This window comes from Choloepus didactylus, chromosome X, assembly GCF_015220235.1.
Source record: "Choloepus didactylus isolate mChoDid1 chromosome X, mChoDid1.pri, whole genome shotgun sequence".
In the NCBI taxonomy this organism is placed as follows: Eukaryota; Metazoa; Chordata; class Mammalia; order Pilosa; family Megalonychidae; genus Choloepus; species Choloepus didactylus.
The window spans coordinates 93,118,356-93,139,606 of record NC_051334.1 but is presented as its reverse complement, the minus strand read 5'-3'; the positions used below and the strand labels follow the sequence as shown (position 1 = coordinate 93,139,606).

At 38.1% G+C, this 21,251-nt stretch overlaps 1 pseudogene; it reads left to right on the top strand.

The window, feature by feature from the left end:
* The first annotated feature begins 4,341 nt into the window (after positions 1–4,341).
* LOC119523333 lies at positions 4,342–6,652 on the top strand (annotated as a pseudogene).
* Positions 6,653–21,251: the final 14,599 nt, after the last annotated feature.

Here is a 21,251-nt window from a genome sequence, read left to right as displayed (position 1 = left end):
TTATGATTATTATGTCTTCTTGATGAATTGCTGCTTTTATTAATATACACCTTGTCTCTTTTAATTGTTTTACATTTGAAGACTAATTTTATATTAATATAGCTACTCCCACTTTCTTCTGGATGTTGTTTCAATGAAATACCTTTTTCTAAACTTTCACTTTCAACCTATTTTTGTCCTTGTTTCTAAAGTGAGTGTCCTTTTGACAGCATATAGATGGATCTTTTTTAATCCATTCTGCCATCTGTTGTCTTTTTATTGGTGAGTTTAATTTATTAACATCCAGTGTTTTTATTGTAAGGCCAGTACTTTCTTCTACATTTTTTCTTTTGGATTTTATATATGATATCTTATTTTTTCTCTCTCTCCTTTTACCCTTCCTGACAGTCTTCATTTCTACACTCTTCTCCAAACTTGTTTCTCCTGCCTTTTCCTATCAGCCTGTAGCAATCCCTTTAGTGTTTATTGTAGAGCAGGTCTCTTATTCACAGCTCTCTGGGCGTCTGTTTGTCTGAAAACATTTTAATCTCTTCCTCATTTTTGGAGAACTGATTTTCTGGATATAGAATTCTTGATTGGTAGCTTTTCTCTTTCAGTATCTTAAATATATCATACCACTCACTTCTTGCCTACATGGTTTCTGCAGAGAAATCCATACATAGACTTATTGAATTTCCCTTGTATGTGATGATCACTTTTCCCTTGCTACTTTCAGAATTCCCTTTTTGTTTTTGACATTGGACACTCTGATCTGTAAGTGTGTTGAAGTAGGTCTTTTTGAATCTATTCTTTTTGGGGCATGCTCTGCTTCTTGAATCTGTAATTTTGTGTCTTTCATAAGAATTGGGGAATTTTCAGTGATTATTTCTTCTATTATTCTTTCTTCCCCTTTTCCCTTCTCTTCTCCTTCTGGGACACCCATAACACATATGTTCATGCACTTCATGTTGTCACTGAGTTCCCTAAGATCCTGCTCATATTTTTCCATTCTTTTCCCTATCTGTTCTTTTGTATGTATGATTTTAGTTGTCCTGTCTTACAGTTCACTGATCCTCTCTTCTGCCTCTTCAAATCTACTGTTATATGTCTCCATTTTGTTTTTCATCTCTTTTATTTTGCCTTTCATTCCCATAAGTTCTGCCATTTTTTAACCTTATGAATTCTTCTTTATGTTCATCCAGTGTCTTCTTTATATCCTTCATCTCTTTTGCCACATTTTCCTTCAGCTCCTTGACTTGATTTAGAGGATTGGTTTGAAAAATCTTTAATTAGTTGTTTCAACTCCTGTATCTCAGTTGAAGTATTAGTTTTTTTCCCTTGGCTGGTCTATATTTTCATGGTTCCTAGTATGGTTCATTATTTTTAGTTGTTTAGGCATCTGATTTTCTTGACCAGTTTATTCTGGAGCTCATTTTCAGTCTTTAGCTAGGTTTTTCTTGTTGGTTTGCTTTTTCCACTATTTTTTCCTTGGAAATCAGTTCAAGTTATTCTTGACCTGAAACATAGTTTCTGTTTAGTTGATCAGAATTTTTCAGCTCTTGTTTTCTGTTTCTTACCCTGCCTCTATATAAACTTTTGAGGGGTTATCCCCAGATATGATTGACCCCAATCAGATTTTCCCAGTCCAGGCAGGTCCAGGTCTCAGGAGGAGAATGGAAAGTGTATCAAGTTTCTCTGAGAATGTGACCCTACAGGTCGTCAGGCCCTCCTGTGAAGCCTTAAGACTCTGTGCTTTTCCTGTCCTGTCCAGCAGATAGCACTTGTAATCCCACAGCTCCCCCCTGATGTAAAGTGATGCAGTGCCTCTAATTCTCAGCAGCTACTGTCCTTACCGTGGGCGTGGCTGACTGAAGCTCTTTCTGTTTTCCAGCATCTGGTATCTCAGTTTTCTGAAGAAAGGCCAGCAATTGAGCTGTGCGCCACACCTTTTTCTTGAAGGAATTTATGTCCTTTAGGGAATTATCTCCTCCCACTGGGATCATTCTTTTGTCTCTCAGACCCATCTTAGTTTCACCCTTGCCTGGGTCCACCTGCCAATTGAGATATCTGAGGCTTTCTCTACTGAGCTAATTAGAAATGTTTTAAAAAAGAAATCCCCTTTCAGAACTTTCCCAAACCCCCAAGTTTAACCAGTCTAGAGCCTGAGCTGGCACCCACTTATATGCACCCCCTTTCATAGCACACAGCCCCTTTCCAGTACTCTGAGCTTGGCCAACTCTAAAAGCCTCCATCGTTATGTTGTGTTTTATTTAATTTTATTTTTTTCTGTCAGCCCCACCTCCTCTCCTTGAGGATTAAAGCCACAGTTTTAGCTTTGCTGAGCTACTTGTTCTTGCTCCCAGTACAGGCTATTTAAAGATATGACCTTTAGGGAACTATCTCCTTCACCTAATTTGTTACTCTCAGACAATTTTAATTCCAACCTTAGTGCCAAAAATTGAGGGTTACAGCAGGTTTCCTGGACTATTGAAATGTAAAAATCAAAAGAGTCAGAGAGAAAGAAATGAAAAGAAAGGAAAATAAAACCCTTTCAAGAATCAGACCCCTGTTCCCCAGGTTTGCCAATCATGGGTTAGAGTTTGTGCCCTTTTCTATATGTCCCCCTTTTCTTAAGGCCCAGCTCTTTTATAGTATTCTGAGCTCATGCAACTACAAAAAATCTCTGTTTTGTTGTCCTTGTTTTTAGCCCCACTTCATCTCTGCATGGCTGAAACATCCTGGTTCCTTTTGTGTTTGCTGTTGAGTTATCTGTGCTTGTACCTTTTATTCAGCACTCCAAATTTGTTAATCAGTTCTGCAATTGGAGCATGGTTGAGCCCTCCTCTTTGCTCCCAGCAGAGACTGTTTCTTTTTCCCTCATGGAACCAGCTCCAAGACAGTCTGCTGTGCCTGTAGGGGAGGGGCACCAGTCCCCTGGCCAGGGAATCTTACAATTCTTTGCTGCAATCTCAGCCATTCCACCCATTTCAGACTGGTGTATGATGTTCCATTCACAGAAGTCCCCCCAAAAGTAGTTCCAGATATTCCTGGTTATTTATCAGCTGCTCTAGAGGAGTAACTAAATTCCTCACCTCACCACTCTGCCATCTTGCCCCACCCCAAAATCTGTTCTTGAAGGAATATTCATCACAATCCAAAACTTCATAAAAAACTTTACTTAAGCAATTCTGTGGAGAAGAGAAACTTTGAAAGACCTGTATTTTAGAGATAATACACATTTATAAAGTCTTAGTCATCTACAATTAACTTTTAACAAAGGCAAGCCATGCAACTATAGATGAGTTTTTAAGTAGTAAAATAGGGCAGCAGTCAAGAAGACCCACCCTCCCAACAACTAAAGAAAGGAAAAGAAAAGAAATGAAACAAAATCCTCTTTAAAAACCTAAAAATAAGCTGGATTTAACAGCTTGCATTTCAGAAATGAAGTTGCTAAAATTATGATCTAGGCAAAATAATTCAAAGTAAATGGTAAATATGAATGACACTTCAAAATAATTTGCAATGAAAATAAAAAATAACTTGTTAATATTGTAAGTTGATAACTTAACCTGGCTATTTAAAAATATCATAAAGGTTACATATACATTGACAGATAACCTAAAACTCATACCACACCTCCTAAATAAGATTTTAAAAATTTTATTTAATGTAGATATAATGAATGACATGCATTTTCAGGCATTGAATGATTCATTTAAATCAAAATCAGGGGCAGAAGAGCAATACCAAAGTCACCTTAAAATATTTGCAAGAACTAAGGTTCTCTTCACCCTATGATGGTGTCTGAAAAATTCTCTGAAGAAAAACAAACTAAACAATTTCAATTTAATACAATTTAAATCTGACATAAATTCTAAATTATATATAAAAAAGAATCACTATAATCCTTTAAGAGCATATGGTTATGCCAAGAAGTTTTATTATCTATTTGTAAACTTTAATTTATAGTGGGCTGATTTCAGTTTCTATCTTGATTATAAAATATTGTCTTAAATTATTACAAAAAAGCTATGATTGTTCTCAAGGAAAACCCTTTAAGAAAAATAAGTACTCAAAATTAAATGATGTCTTAATTGTACTGTACAAAGACTAGTTTTGTGAACATTCTATGGTTATGTAAGATTTAACAGCAGGGACGATTATAGCGGCGGGCAGGGGCAGCAGCAGGAAGGGAGGAGGGACCCTCCGCCGCCGCCGCCGCAGCCGCCGCCTGGGGGCGGGTGGGGGAGGGGAAGGGGACTGCCTCCGGGCTTTCGGAGTAATTTCGCCTCTGCCCGCGGGCCCCTACCTCTCCTCCACCCCTCTTCCTCCGCCTCCCCCCGCGCTGTGCCTGTAGCTCCCAAAAAGCCCGTGAAACAAGAGGAAATGGCTGTCTTGGACGTGGACAGCGGCGGCGGTGGCGGCGGCCACGGCGAGTATCTGCAGCAGCAGCACGGAAATGGCGCGGTGGCGGCGGCGGCAGCCTAGGACACTCAGCCGTCACCGCTCGCCCTGCTGGCCGCTACCTTCAGCAAGATAGGGCCTCCATCGCCAGGCGACGACGAGGAGGAGGCGGCCGCCGCAGCCGGAGACCCCGCCGCTGGCGCCGGAGCGACAGGTGATTTCGCTTCTGCACAGCTACGACGAGCACCAAACCGATGGGAGGTTTTGTCAGCCACACCTACAACTATAAAAGATGAAGCTGGTAATCTAGTACAGATTCCAAGTGCTGCTACTATAAATGGACAGTATGTCCTTCCCCTTCAGAATTTGCAGAATCAGCAGATATTTTCAGTCGCACCAGGATCAGATTAATCAAATGGTACAGTGTCCAATGTTTAGTATCAAGTAATACAACAGATTGAGTCAACGGATGGTCAGCAGGTTCAAATTGGTTTCACAGGTCCTTCAGATAATGGGGGTATAAATCAAGAAAGCGGTCAAATTCAGATCATTCCTGGCTCTTACCAAACTTTACTTGCCTCTGGAACACCTCCTGCTAATATCCAGAATCTCATACCACAGACTGGTCAAGTCCAGATTCAGGGAGTTGCAATTGGTGGTTCATCTTTTCCTGGCCAAACCCAAGTAGTTGCTAATGTGCCTCTTAGTCTGCCAGGAAATATTACCTTTGTACCAATCAATAGTGTTGATTTAGATTCTTTGGGACTCTCAGGCAGTTCACAATGACTGCAGGCATTAATGCAGATGGACATTTGATAAACATGGGACAAGCTATGGATAGTTCAGACAATTCAGAAAGGACTGGTGAGTGGGTTTCTCCTGGTATCAATGAAACTAATAATGATACAGATTTATTTGTGCCAACGTCCTCTTCGTCACAGTTGCCTCTTACCATAGATAGTACGGGTATATTACAACAAAACACAAATAGCTTGACCACTTCTAGTGGGCAAGTGCATTCTTCAGATCTTCAGGGAAATTATATTCAGTCACCTGTTTCTGAAGAGACACAGGCTCAAAATATTCAGGTTTCTACAGCACAGCCTGTTGTACAGCATCTACAACTTCAAGAGTCTCAGCAGCCAACCAGTCAAGCCCAAATTGTGCAAGGTATTACACCACAGACAATCCATGTTGTGCAAGCCAGTGGTCAAAATATATCACAAGAGGCTTTGCAAAATCTTCAGTTGCAGCTGAATCCTGGAACCTTTTTAATTCAGGCACAGACAGTGACTCCTTCTGGACAGATAACTTGGCAAACATTTCAAGTACAAGGGGTCCAGAACTTACAGAATTTGCAAATACAGAATACTGCTGCCCAACAAATAACTTTGACGCCTGTTCTGACACTCACACTTGGTCAAGTTGCAGCAGGTGGAGCCTTGACTTAAACACCAGTTAGTCTAAGCACTGGTCAGTTGTCAAATCTACAGACAGTTACAGTGAACTCTATAGATTCTACAGGTATACAGCTACACACAGGAGAGAATGCTGACAGTCCTGCAGATATTAGAATCAAGGAAGAGGAACCTGATCCTGAAGAGTGGAAGCTCAGTGGTGATTCTACATTGAATACCAATGATCTAACACATTTAAGAGTACAGGTGTTAGACGAAGAAGGGGACCAACAACATCAAGAGGGAAAAAGACTCCAAAGGGTAGCTTGCACCTGTCCCAACTGTAAAGAAGGTGGTAGGAGAGGTACCAATCTTGGGAAAAAGAAGCAGCACATTTGTCATATACCTGGATGTGGTAAAGTCTATGGGAAGACCTCACATCTGAGAGCTCATCTGCTTTGGCATTCTGGGGAGCGCCCTTTTGTTTGTAACTGGATGTTCTGTGGTAAAAGAGTTACTTGAAGTGATGAATTACAGAGGCACAGAAGAACACATGCAGGTGAGAAGAAATTTTTCCAGAATGTTCAAAATGCTTTATGAGAAGTGACTACCTTGCCAAACATATTAAAACACATCAGACTAAAAAAGGTATTCACTCTAGCAGTACAGTGCTGGCATCTGTGGAAGCTGCATGAGATGATACTTTGATTACTGCAGGAGGAACAACACTTATCCTTGCAAAAATTCAACAAGGTTCTGTTTCAGGGATAGGAACTGTTAATACTTCCACCACCAGCAATCAAGATATCCTTACCAACACTGAAATACCTTTACAGCTTGTCACAGTTTCCAGAAATGAGACAATGGAGTAAATATTACACAAAAACCTATTCATTGTGGTTATTTTTATACAGTAGTGAGAAGAATATTGTTCCTAAGTTCTTAGATATCTTTTTATTGATGTGCAAAAATTTTTGGATTGACAGTGACTTGGTTATGCATGACACTGAAATGCCTTACTTTGTATGATATTCCATAGTATATAAAAAATGGTAAAATTGCATGGGTTTTGTAGGAACTTTTGGAATCTAGAAGAAATGAAATTTTACCAAGTTATATAAAGAGAAAATGGAATTTAACAATGTGAATGGTAGTCTAACCAAACGCATCAATCCTGTGTGGTTTAGTGTAAAAATGAGAACATGTTGGTATTTATTGTAAGATAAAAAAGTTGGTGGGTGAAAGAAATCATTCTATGATAAAAATTTTTGTAATTTTCTTGATGACTGGAATTTTTATTATGCATAACTGACAAATCAAGTTTCCAAGCAAATTTTACATAGTGTAGGCTTTACTTAGGTTATTAATTTGTCATTTTGAAGCTAATTATTTTAATTAGGTTTAACTGTGTACAATATTTTAAGCATTACTCTTGTAAGATTTTGAAAACTACATTTTAACATGAAACTCTAGGGATAGGCACCTTTTAAATCCTGTTGAAAAGCCATGTTTAAGATTTAGTTTGCCAAAATAATGCCTTGTTAATATCCTTTCAATAATGAAGCTGGGCAATATAACCAATATTTAAAAAAGTTTCAAATGTATAGGTTGAGGCATTTGGGTGGTAAGAAAAAGTATAATAGTGAATTATCCCTTTTCTTGAATAGTGGAGGACCAAAAAATAAGGGTGTATTGCATCTTAGCAGTGATTTTCATCCAATCTTGTTTTCAAAAACTGTATGTCTGCCAGGGCCTTAAAAGTCATCATGTAAATTACCAGTAAAGTATAACATATGCAAACATAACAAAATCACTTCCATAGTGACGTACTCCAATCATATGGCTATTAGTCATAGAAAACTAGAGGTTTTATGATTTTTTTAAGGTTTGCTTTTTGTTTTTGTTTTTTTTGTTGTTTTGTTTTTTGTCTAGTAGTCTGTACTTAAATATCAACAATTTTCCTTTTCTTCTTCTTCCATTAAAATTTATATGTATCCAGCACATTTAATTGAGAAATGTATGTTTTTTATTCTGCTGTATTTTCTTTTTATTTTTTAATTTTCGTTTATATTTTCAATTATTAAATGTACAAAATAAAGTTACATTGCTGGTCTTGTAAGAGCTATACAATTTTCCTAAGTGTATACCTATAACTGCAGCAGTTCACCTATTTCAAAAATTTGGAATTCTGTTTATTTGTTATTCTTAAGACCACCTCAAATTTAAAGGCTACCTTATTGTACATTTAAAGTGTATTATAACAGTGTGGTAGTCAATAAAACACTATTTTTTTTTCTTTTGAAAAAAAAGATTTAACAGAAGGGGAAGATTAATATAGGATATAGAGGAATTATGTAATTTTTTTGCAATTCTTCAAAAGAACACTACAGAGGGGAGGATGATGGCAGATTAGGAAAGGGCAAAAAAAATCTCTGTGAAAAACACTAGATAAAAGATAGAAAGTGCTCCAGAATACCAGTTCCAGCAATGCACCAGCAGGTCAAGGTCTGCTAAATCCACAAGGACCATGCTCTTGGTGGAACTGAGTCTGCATTCTGAAATGAGTGAGTAAGCCTGCTCAAGAACTGGCAGCCACACCATGGTAGGAGAAACTGGGGATTGGCATTCACAGATGAATTAGTTTAAAAACCCAAAAGAGGCTGTTGATCCAGCAGCAAGAGCTGCCCAACCCAGCACTATGGGGAGTCCTTCCTGTAAAACATGCACATGCCTCAGTAGCTGGTGTGGATGATAGCCTTTTGCACACATGCAGCTAACTGTCCTGGATCTAGAAAGGCAGAGGTCTGCAAAAAGGGGGAAATTGCCACACCCCATACAGCCATCTTCTTGGCAGGCTGGGAACACCCCTGCTGGGTGCCATGGGCCAGAGCCATGCTGCACAGCCCAGCACCATGGGAGTGCTTCCCCAAAACTGCAGACATGCCACAGAATCTGGTGTGGGTTATAGACTTTTGCATACCCACAGCTAATTGTCCCAGACCCAGAAAGGCAGAGGTCCATGAAAAAGGGGGAAATTGCCATTCCCCATACAGCCATCCTGTCAGTGGGATGAGAATGTCCCTGTAGGGTGCCACAGGCCAGAGCTATGCCTCACATCCCACCACCATGGGAGTACATCCTAAAAACTGCAGGCTTGCCACAGTATCTGGTGTGGGCAATATCCTTTCAAAAACTCATAGCTAATTGTTCCAGACCTAGGAAGGTGGAGATCCATGAAAAAGGGGGAAATTGTCACACCCCATACAGCCATTTTTTTTTCAGTGGGCTGGGAATGCCACTGAGACATGCAGCAGCCTGGCACTTCCCTTGTGGACTGTGCTTACCTGTGATGTTGTGCTGTCTTCCACCCCTGAAGGCCCTTGGAGGTGGGACCAAAAGGAAAGTTCCAGGGACCATACACCAATACCAGGGACTTGTGGGCCTGTGGCAGAGACAGACTATGAGGAGACTGAACCAAAAATTTGGACCACTACAACAGCTATAAGTATCCAGGAACACCTGGAAGATATGATTATTAAAGCTGCCCTCCCTTCCTAACCACTCAGACACAACCCTTGCATTCAGGGCAGGGAGCAACAATTACACATGAAAAGTTGGTGCACCCATTGGACCCCTGCAAGATTCAGACCCCAACTCATGACAAAGACAAACTTTGGGTGAACTGGCTTGAGAGGAATAGGTAGCTTGCAGATGCAACCTGCTTGTTAGTCAGAGAAAGTGTATTCCACCAAGATGTAGCACTGACAAATAGAGATAATTGTTCAAATAAGTCTGAATGTCCTAAAAGAACCCTATCAAGTTAAGTAAATGCCAAGAGGACAAAAGTAACAGAAAATGTTAAACCATATGAAGAAACCAGAAGATATGAATAACCCAAACCCAAACACAAAAACCAAAAGATCAGAGGAGACACAGTACTTGGAACAATGAATCAAAGAACTGACGACAAACAACCAGATCATGGCACATGATATAAAGGACACAAAGAAGATCCTAGAAGAGCTTAAAAAAGAATTTGCAAGAGTAAATTAAAAAAATAGATCTTATGGAAATAAAAGAAGCTGTCAATCAAATTAAAAAGATTCTGGACACTCATAGTACTTGATTGGAGGAAGCTGAGTAGCAAATGAGTGACCTCAAAGAGGACAGAATTGAAAGTGAAAGAACAAAAAAAAATGGGGAAAAATTTTGAAAATCAAAACGGATCTCAGGGATATGATGGAAAATATAAAATGCAAAAATATAAGAACCTTTGGTGTTCCAGAAGGGGAAGAGAATGGTAAAGGTCTAGGAAGAGTATTCAAAGAAACCATTGGGGAAGACTTCCCAAACCTTCTAAACAACATAAATACACAAATTGTAGATGCTCAATAAACTCCAAACAGAATAAATCCAAATAAACCCACTACAAGACATATTCTGATCAGATTGTCAAATGCTGTAGAGAAGAAGCAATTTCTGAAAGCAGCAATTCACCAAATACAAGGGAAATAGCATAAGACTAAGCAGTGACTACTCAGTGGCCACCATGGAGGTGAGAAGAGAGTGGCATGACATATTTATAATTCTGAAAGAGAAAAATTCCCAATCAAGAATTCTTTATCCAGCAAAGCTCTCCTTCAAATCTGAGGGAGAGCTTAAATTTTTCACAAAGGCTGAGAAAATTTGCTAACAAGAGAACTGCCCTACTTGAGATACTAAAGGGAGCCCCACCAACAGAGAAACAAAGAAAGGAGAGAGAGGTATGGAGAAAGGTTCAGAACTAAAGAATTCAGTATGGATACATTAAAGGGAATTAAGAGAGAGGGGGGGAAATATATCAGACAAGCATAAGCCATAGGATGGGATGACTGATTCAACAAATGCCTTCACAGTAATGACACTGAATGTAAATGGATTAAACTCCCCAAGTAAAAGAAATAGATTGGCAGAATGGATCAAAAAATAAGAACCATCAATATGTTGCATACCAGCAGCAAATTATAGCTCTTAGACATAGGGGCACAAAAAATTGAAAGTGAAAGGATGAAAAAAATATTGCATGCAAGCTACAGCCAAAAGAAAGCAGGAGCAGCAATATTAATCTCAGATAAAATAGACTTCATATGCAAAGATGTTATGAGAGACAAAGAAGGCCATTACATACTAATAAAAGGGAAAATTCAACAAGAAGAAATAATGATCATAAATGTTTATGCACCCAATCAAGGTGCCACAAAATACATGAGACAAACACTGGCAAAACTGAATGAAGAAATAGATGTTCCACAATAATTGTGGGAGACTTCAATACATCACTCTCTCCTATAGATAGATCAACCAGAGAGAAGACCAATAAGGGAATTGAAAACATAAACAATCTGAGAAATGAGTTTGAATTAACAGATACATATAGAACATTACATCCAAAATCACCAGGATGCACAATCTTCTCTATTGCACATGGAAATTTCTCCAGAATAGACCATATGCTGGACATAAAACAAGCCTCAATAAATTTTTAAAAAGTGAAATTATTCAAAGCACATTCACTGAATGCTACAGAATACAATTAGAAATCAACACTGTAAGAGACTTAGAAAATTCAAAAATACCTGGAGGTTAAACAACACACTCCTAAACAATCAGTGGGTTAAAGAAGAAATAGCAAAAGAAATTGTTAAATATATAGAGAGGAATGAAAATAGGAACAAAACATATCAAAACCTATGGTATGCAGCAAAAGCAGCACTGGAGGGGAAATTTATAGCTCTAAATGCATACACTGAAAAGGAAGAAAGAGCTAAAATCAAAGAACTAATGGAGAAACTGAAGAAGCTAGAAAATGAACAGCAAAATAATCCTAAACCAAGTAGAAGAAAAGAAATAACAAGGATTAAAGCAGAAATAAATGACATCAAGAACGAAAAAAGAGAGAATAAATAACACCAAAAGTTGGTTCTTTTAGAAGTTCAACAAGATTTACAAGTCCCTATCTAGACTGACAAAATAAAAAAGAGAGAAGAACAAAATAAAGAAAATAATGAATGAGAGAGGATACATTACTGCAGATCCTGAAGAAATTAAAAAAAAATATAAGAGGATACTATGAACAACTGTACGCCAACAAACTAGATAATGCAGAGGAAATGGATAATTTCCTGGAAACACATGAATAACCCATTCTTAGCAGAGAAAAAATAGAAGACCTCAACCAACCAATCACAAGCAAAGAAATCCAATCAGTCATCACAAAGCTTCCCTCAAATAAATCCCCAGGGCCAGATGGCTCCACAAAGGAATTCTACCAAACTTTCCAGAAAGAACTGACACCAATCTTAAACTCTTTCAAAACATTGAAGAAAATGGGACACTAACACATTTTATGAAGCTAACATCACTCTAATACCAAAACCAGGTAAAGGTGCTACAAGAAAGGAAAACTACAGGCTACTCTCCCTAATGAATATAGATGAAAAAATTCTCAACAAAATACTTGCAAAAGGAATCCAAAGACACATTGAAAAAATCATACAGCATGACCAAGCGCAGTTAATTCCAGGCATGCAAGAATGGTTCAACATAAGAAAATCAATCAAAGTATTAAAATACATGAACAAATCAAAAGAGAAAAATCAAATGATCATCTCAATAGATGCTGAAAAATCTTATGACAAAATCCAACACCCCTTCTTAACGAAAACACTTCAAAATGTAGGAATTCAAGGGAAATTCCTCAATATGGTAAAGAGCAAAAGTTGAAAACCCACAGCCTGCATAGTATTCAATGGTGAGTGAATGATAGCCTTCCTTCTAAGATGAGGAATGAGACAAAGACAACCACTGTGTGCCAGTTTGATTATATTGTGTCCCCCAAATGCCATTATCTTTGATGTAACCTTGTGTGGACAGACATTATCAGTGCTGATTAGATTGGAATTCTTTGAGTGTTTGCATGGAAATGTGCCCTACCCAACTGTAGGTGATAACTCTGATGAGATAATTTCCATGGAGGCATGGCCCCACCCATTCAGGGTGGGCCTTGATCAGTATAGCCATATAAATGGGCTGACAAATGGAAGGAACTTAGTGCAGCTGCAGCTGTGAGTGACATTTTGAAGAGGAGCTACAGCCAAGAGGGACACTTTGAAGAAAGCAGAGGAGCTGCAGATGAGAGACAGTTTGAAGACAGCCATTGAAAGCAGACTCTTGCTCCAGAGAAGCTGAGAGAGAACAAATACCACAAGTGCAACTAAGAGTGACATTTTTGAGGAAATGCAGCCTAGAGAGGAATGTCCTGGGAGAAAGCCATTTTGAAACCAAAACTTTGAAGCAGACACCAGCCACATGCCTTCCCAGCTAACAGAGGTTTTCCAGACACCATTGGCTGTCCTCCAGTGAAGGTACTCAATTACTGATGTGTTACCTTGGACACTTTATGGCCTTAAGACTGTAACTGTGTAACCAAATAAACCCACTTTTATAAAAGCCAATCCATCTCTGGTGTTTTGCATTCTGGCAGCATTAGCAAACTAGAACAGACTTGGGTACCAGGAGTGGGGTGCTTTTGCTGCTGAGTTTGGAAATACTGAGCATGTTGGAGTGGCTTTTTAAATGGATGGGGGAAGATTCTGGAAAAATTGTGAGGCGCTTGATAGAAAAGGCCTAAACTGCTTTGAAGAGACTGTGAAAACATGGACTCTAAATATACTTCTAATGCCTTGAACAGAAATGATGAATGTGTTGTTGCTAACTGGAAGAAAGGCAATCCTTGTTTTAAAGTGGCAGAGAATTTGGCAAAATTGAGTCATGATGTCAGATGGAAGGAAGAATTTGAAAGTGACAACCTGGAATACTTAGCTGAGGAGATCTTGAGACTATGTGTGGAGGATGTACCCTGGCTTCTCCTTTCAGCTTATAGTAAAATGTGAGCAGAGAGAGATGAACTTAGAACTGAACTCTTGGGTTCAAAGAAACCAGAATCTGTTGGCTTTGAAAATTACAGGCTTCTAGGGGGTGGAGTCCCAGAAGCTACAGCCCAATATGAGGATGTTACCAAACATGGAATCCAGCCACCATTTCAGTACAAGCCAAGATTGGAGACGGAATTATCTAGAAAGGATTTGTGGAAATTCCTATTGTCTGGTGGCTTTGACCCCTTTGTGCTTCATGCAAAGCCAACAGAATTTTTGCAAGATCTTTATAGACAGAGCCACTACCAGTCTGGACTGGAGGGGACAGACAAGGAACAAAGTGAAGGAAAAATTTCTTCAAAGACAGAGCCATGGAGGTTGAGGTCTGGAGTCAAGAGGCCTTGGGCTGGGAGAGCAGAGTGGCCCACATGCATGGAAAGGGTGAGTTTGCCCTGGAGGTCAAGGGTGGGCATTCCACCTCAATGCTCTGTAAGTGTTTTGCCAACCAAGGCCCCAGAAAGGGCAGACCACATTTCCAGGGAATTGGGGAGAGCCTGGCTGCCACCACATTGTTCTGAAGGAGTTGAGTGTGTGCCCCAGAGATGGAAGGGAATCTGGGTGCTGCCCCAATATTTGAGGAGGGTGGGGTCAAGAAGGTGGTCTCCCCAATGTGTGAATATGTTGGAACACTCACCTCAGCATTTGGAGAGGAAAGGGCTGCCAAAAAGGCCCTTAGGAAGGGTTAGACTCCTGCTCTCTAAAGCCCCAAGGATGCAATGTTGTTCTGTATATGACTGTCGGACTTTGAAATCTAATGGAGTTTGTCCTGCAGGTTTTGGGAACTGTTTTGTTCCTGTTAACCCTGTTTTCCTTACTCTTTCTCCTTATGGCAATGGGAATGTTTATCCTATGAATGCCCCTCCTTTTTATATTGGAAGCACATAACTTGTTCTAAGTTTACAGATCCACAGCTAAAGGAAAATTATGCCTTATGACTGACGATATCTATAAATGATTTTGATGGAATTTTGTACTTAAGTATTATTACTGAAATGATTTAAGTTTCTGTGATATTGTTGTGGGATGAATGTTTTTTGTATATGGAAAGATAATGTCATTTTGGGTTCTGGGGTTGGAATGTGCCAGTTTGTATATATTGTGTCCCCCAAATGTCATTATCTTTGATGAAATCTTGTGTGGGTAGATGTTATCAGTGCTGATTAGATTGGAATTCTTTGAGTGTTTGCATGGAAATGTGCCCTACCCAACTGTAGGTGATAACTCTGATGAGATAATTTCCATGGAGGCATGACCCCACCCATTCAGGGTGGGCCTTGATCAGTGTAGCCATATAAATGGGCTGATAAATGGAAGGGACTTAGTGCAGCTGCAGCTGTGAGTGACAATTTGAAGAGGAGCTACAGCCAAGAGGGACATTTTGAAGAAAGCACAGGAACTGCAGATGAGAGACAGTTTGAAGATGGCCATTGAAAGCAGACTCTTGCTCTGAAGAAGCTGAGAGAGAACAAATACCACAAGTGCAACTAAGAGTGACATTTTTGAGGAAATGCAGCCTAGAGAGGAATATCCTGGGAGAAAGCCATTTTGAAACCACAACTTTGGAGCAGACATCAGCCACATGCCTTCCCAGCTAACAGAGGTTTTCCAGACACCATTGGCCATCCTCCAGTGAAGGTACCTGATTGCTGATGTGTTACCTTGGACACTTTATGGCCTTAAGACTGTAACTGTGTAACCAAATAAACCCCTTTTGCAAAAGCCAATCCATCTCTAGTGTTTTGCATTCTGGCAGCATTAGCAAACTAGAACACACTGTCACCACTGATATTCAACATTGTGCTGGAAATGCTAGCCATAGCAATCTGGTAAGACAAAGTAATATAAGGCACCCAAATTGGAAAGGAAGAAGTAAAACTGTCATTGTTTGCAGATGATATGATCTTATATATGGAGAACCCTGAGAAATCAATGACACAGCTACTAGAGCTAATAAATTTAACAATGTAGCAGGATACAAGATTAATGCATATAATTCAGTAATGTTCCTATACATTAGAAATAACCAAATTGAAAAGACACTCAAGAGAAAGATACCATTTTCAATAGCAACTAAAAAAATCAGGTACCTAGGAATAAACTTAACCAAAGATGTAAAAGACCTGCATAAAGAAAACTACATAACTCTACTAAAAGAAATAGAAAGGGACTGGAAAAGATGGAAAAATATTCCTTGTTCGTGGATAGGAAGGCTAAATGTCATTAAGATTTCAATTCTACCCAAACTCATCTACATATTCAATGCATCCCTATCAAAATTCCAACAACCTACTTTGCAGACTTGGAAAAGCTAGTTATCAAATTTATCTGAAGGGGGGAGATGTCTTGAATTGCTAAAAGCATTCTAAAAAAGAAAAATGAAGCAGGAGGACTTACACTCACTGACTTTGAAGCTTATTATAAAGCCACAGTAGTCAAAACAGCATGGTATTGGCACAAAGACATATTGATCAATGGAATTGAATTGAGAATTTGGAGATAAACCCCCAGATCTATGATCAACTGATCTTTGATAAGGCCCTCAAAGCCACTGAACTTGGACATAGTCTTTTCAACAAATGGGGATGGGAGAGCTGTATATCCATATCCAAAAGAATGAAAGAGGACCCCTACCTCACACCCTACATAAATCTTAGTTCAAAATGGATTAAAGACCTCAATATAAGAGTTAGTACAATAAAACTCCTAGAAGTTAATGCAGGGAAACATCTTCAGGACCTTGTATTAGTAGGTCATTTCCTAGATCTTACACACAAAGCACAAGAAACAAAAGAAAAAACAGATCAATGGGAAATCCTCAAACTTAAATGCTTCTGCACCTCAAAGGAATTTCTCAAAAAGGTAAAGAGGCAGCCAACTCAATGGGAAAAATTTTTTGGAAACCATGTATCTGACAAAAGATTGATATCTTGCATATATAAAGAGAACCTACAACTCAATGACAATAGTACAGACAGCCCAATTATAAAATGGGCAAAAGATATGAAAAGACAGTTCTCTGAATAGGAAATACAAATGGCCAAAAAACACTTGAAAAAATTTTCAGCTTTACTAGCTATTAGGAAGATGCAAATTAAGACCACAATGATATATCATCTCACACCAATTAGAATGGCTTCCATTAAACAAATAGGTAACTACAGATGCTGGAGAGATTTTGGAGAAACTATAACTCTTATTCATTGTTGGTATGACTTTATAATTGTTCAGTCACTCTGGAAGACAGTCTTGTTGCTCCTTAGAAAACTAGATACAGTGTTACCCTTTGATCCAGCAATCACACTTCTTGGTATATCCCTGGAAGATCTGAAAGCATTGACATGAACAGATTACTGCACTCCAATGTTCACAGCAGCAATATTCACAATTGCCAAGAGATGGAAGCAACCCAAATGTCCTTCTACTGATGAGTTGATAAATAAAATGTGATATATTCACACAATGGAATACTATGTGGCAGTAAGAAGAAATGATGTCATGAAACATAGGACAACATGGATGAGCCTTGAAGATATAATTCTGAGTGAAATAAGCCAGGGACCCAAAGAGAAATACTATATGTTACCACTAATGTGGACACTGAAAAATGTAAAATAAATGGTTAATAATGTGGAATGCTGGGCATCTAGCAATAGATAGCAAATAGTGAAGGGGAATGACAATCTCATAAGAACATATAAGTGACTGTGGGTAAATTTCACATTCTGGGAACTCTCAGGAATGACTATTGTTTGTTAATTTTTGGTGGGTATGGTAGGAACAAGATGACAGAAATGTAGTTACTTTAGGTTATCTCTTTTTCTTATTCCTTTCATAGGTTATACTCTGTATATTTTCTTGGGGTAGAATATGAACATGTTAGAAGTAATGTAGTTATTCCAGGATATTTGTTTTTTCTTATTCCTTTGTTTTGGCTTTGTTTGAAATGGTTTTATATTGTCTATTTTTTAATTTTTTAAAGTTAAAAAATAATGAAAAGATATGCAGAGCCCCCCTGGGGAAAAAATACTACATCTAGCATTCACTGATTTGCCAAGGTAACTTAATTTAAATGATAAGAAAGAATATCTATAGAGAAACAACTCAACAAATTTATGAAGCATTTTTATTCATTTTCTTGACAAATTAATAGAGCAAACCCTATTCTACCTTATCACAATTTTGTTCCTTTGTGTATGAGCCAAATATAAATGTCATTTAGATTTTTACCTGATCAACAAATTTAGAGATTCCTAGGAGTAGGACATGAAATAAAATGGCCCTTTAAGTAACCATACTATAGATATTAAAGAAAAACAACTCTGTAACTAACTGTGAGATTAAAATCCATTTGCTTTAAATAATAGTTCACTTTTACAAAATGAAGTAAGATATTATATTCAGGGGAAAATTCTCTAGAAGGTAATATTAAAAAAGGTATATGAATAATTATTTTGAATCAAATCAAGTTACAATCTCTCCCCACACAATAAAGATTTCATGTCTCTAACTATGTTTATAAATCATGAAAATTGTTCTTTTAAAAAATCTAAATACAACTCTAGGTACTTTATTTGGCTACAATTTTTACTGCCAAATATTTCTTGCCATTTAAATTTGATGTCCTGAAATCCTGGTGAGCTGTTGTTGCTGGCTATATATTTTGAGTCTTTATTTCTAAAAGAGCTAAATGAACACCTACCTAACTACATCCAACAGTTATTTACTAAGGGTAGTGCAATGATATATATGTTTTAATCTATTAAGTAAAACTATACTTCTTCAAGTTCTTCTTTATACTAATTTAATTAATTATAAGAAAAGGAAAACACTCTAGGGGCTGGGGGAATAATCATTTTAATCTATATAAGCATAATTCTTACCCAAATTTACTAATTTTTGCCAGAGATTTTCCTTCATAATATTTCTAAATTTTAATTTTCTTCCTGAGCTCCTCATACCTCAGAAAATAACCTACCCTTTAATGGGCCCAATGAGAATAAACAATCTAATTCTGTGATACCTAGATTAAAACAAATAAAGAACAATATATAACCAACATTGTATCACCTAAAATTGTCAAGCTCTTCATGAAAGTCTAAAAAATGACTCAAAAGAGTTAAGCTATTCTATATTTAACACATAAGAAACAGTTGTCATAAATAAAACAAAGCATTTATGGTTTCTCGTATTTTAATATATTTTCACAAGCCTTTAAAAGTCTACAATTTTATAGATATAGTTTTCCATCAATGAGACCAGATAAAATTTCTTTTTATATGTAAATAATTAAAGGCTTTATGAGGGTATAGGATGTATATCAGGTAAAATTTAGACATAACACTATACAAAGGACTTAAAATAATCAGGAAGGAGATATTTAACATTATTGCTTAGTCTTATGAAATGGTGAATTTTAACCAAACTTATATTTCAGTAGTCTTATTTATAATGCCTCCTATAGAATTATACCATACTGCTTGGAAAATAATACAGGTTACTGAAATAATGTTTTAATTCAGTTAATTGTAACAGAATTCTAGTTTGTTAACCAATACATATATTCCTCTTTACTTGCTGCACTGCCTCCTAGAAAAAGTAACCTTCCCAAGTGGGAAAAACAATGCAGAGCTTTATCTTTCCTTAAAGATTTTCAAGTATTATATGAACAAAAATCTATGAAAAAAAAAAACTGATGAAAATTTGATATTACATCTTGCTTTATTAATTATGGGGTAAGACAAAAATGTGAAAAAAATGTTCCTTAATATTCCTCTTCTCAACATAAATATACTAAAAAATACTACAACTCTGTTTATGAATGCTTTTCTAATTTCTTCATGTAGGGAACATAACTATGGTTCCATTAGAGAGGAGAAATGAATTGACCTTATGGAACTCAAAGAGATATGGAAGAGACAAACACATAAAATGAACTTGGCTTTTAAAAATCTACTGTTGGGTGACATCATGAACATGGTGACATAAACAACTGCCAAAAATTTCTCCCCAGATATTCAGCAAAACAGGGGGATAACCTTGACTTGTTTGGAATTCTGGAGGAGTGAATGAATTGCTATACTTTATGAAAAAGTGATAGAAAATAGTCTAGCAATTAAAAAATAAGCACCCTTCTGTCCAATAAATAGTAACAAACTTCATTTGCAATAAGTTATTTTTCCTAAGGGACTTTCACAATTGTGTTGACCAAAGTTAAGTCACATGATCACATAGTCCACCATAGTTATTTTACTGAAAACTGTCTCTCAGAAGGAGAGACACTTAAAGAGATGCCAGGCCACCCCAATACATGTGTGTATGGGTTGACAGCAAAAACACAATTCACACAGGCTCTGGTGGAAAGACATTTTACTCACATAGAGAAGTGAACATGGTCAACTTCACTAGTAGGTGTCAGTTCCCCATAGCCAGTGGGTCTCATCAATAGCTGAAACAGAGAAATATTCTACACACAGCACCACTGTCTTATGTCCATCTGCTGTCACAGTGGAGTCACCCTGTTCCATCTCTGCCAGGCATGTCAGTGAAACAGCATAACAGTCCTGGTATGGTCTGCCACAGACTGCAGAGGTCAAGGGTAGCACCTCCAGGTTTAATCTGCAGTAATCTATTATCAGCCTCCAGGCTCCTGAAGTCTTTTTTAGTAGAGTAGGCTGTTAAATTATAACAGAGTAGTTTTAAACAATCCTTGCCTGAACCAACAAAGTAACATTCTTTATCCTGCCTGAAGATGGTACTCTGGTTGTTGAAAAAGCCATGGAGGCTCTGTCAACTTCACTGGTAGACAGGAGTGGAGAAGCCCTTTGGTTATGGCTCCAATCTCTTATATGAAGAGGGCATCATCCCCTCAGACAAAATTGGAGTTCCAAGCTACAAGCAGCCCAAATGTCAATACAAACAATGCACTCAGTAGTGGGAACCATGATCACTGGCACACAAAATGGCCCAAAGTTCCTCACCTGCAAGTTTGTGCCCACTTGCCTGTCATGGGTCAACATGACTGACCTAAATCCTCCCAGTGCTGCCAGTTTGCCCTTGCTTTGGGACCCAGGATCACTGTCACTTGGGCACCTGTATCTAAGAGCCCTATGAAGGTCTGGACCACCCTCCTTTTCTCATCCACCTGAATGGAAACATAGGGCCACTGATCCCCAGGTATACCTGAAGACTTTGGATCTATCCCTACTCTAATCATTATTAAAGAGAGTAAGAATAGTGTACAGATGAGCAGGATCATCCTCCCCATCTGAAATATCCAGCTTGTAATAAGAATTCCCTTCCTCACTGTCCTGGTTGGAGCACAGGGAGGCCTTATCAACTGTTGTTTCCCTTCTCCCCTGACTTCATTTCTTCAGGGATTCCACTCAGAGGGCACTGAGATGAGATTCTAAATCTTTCCAGTACAATGAGCCTTCTCTCTCCTGTTCCTTTATTACTTGTATTAGGGCCTTAACCACTAACAGGGGTCACCTTCATCCAG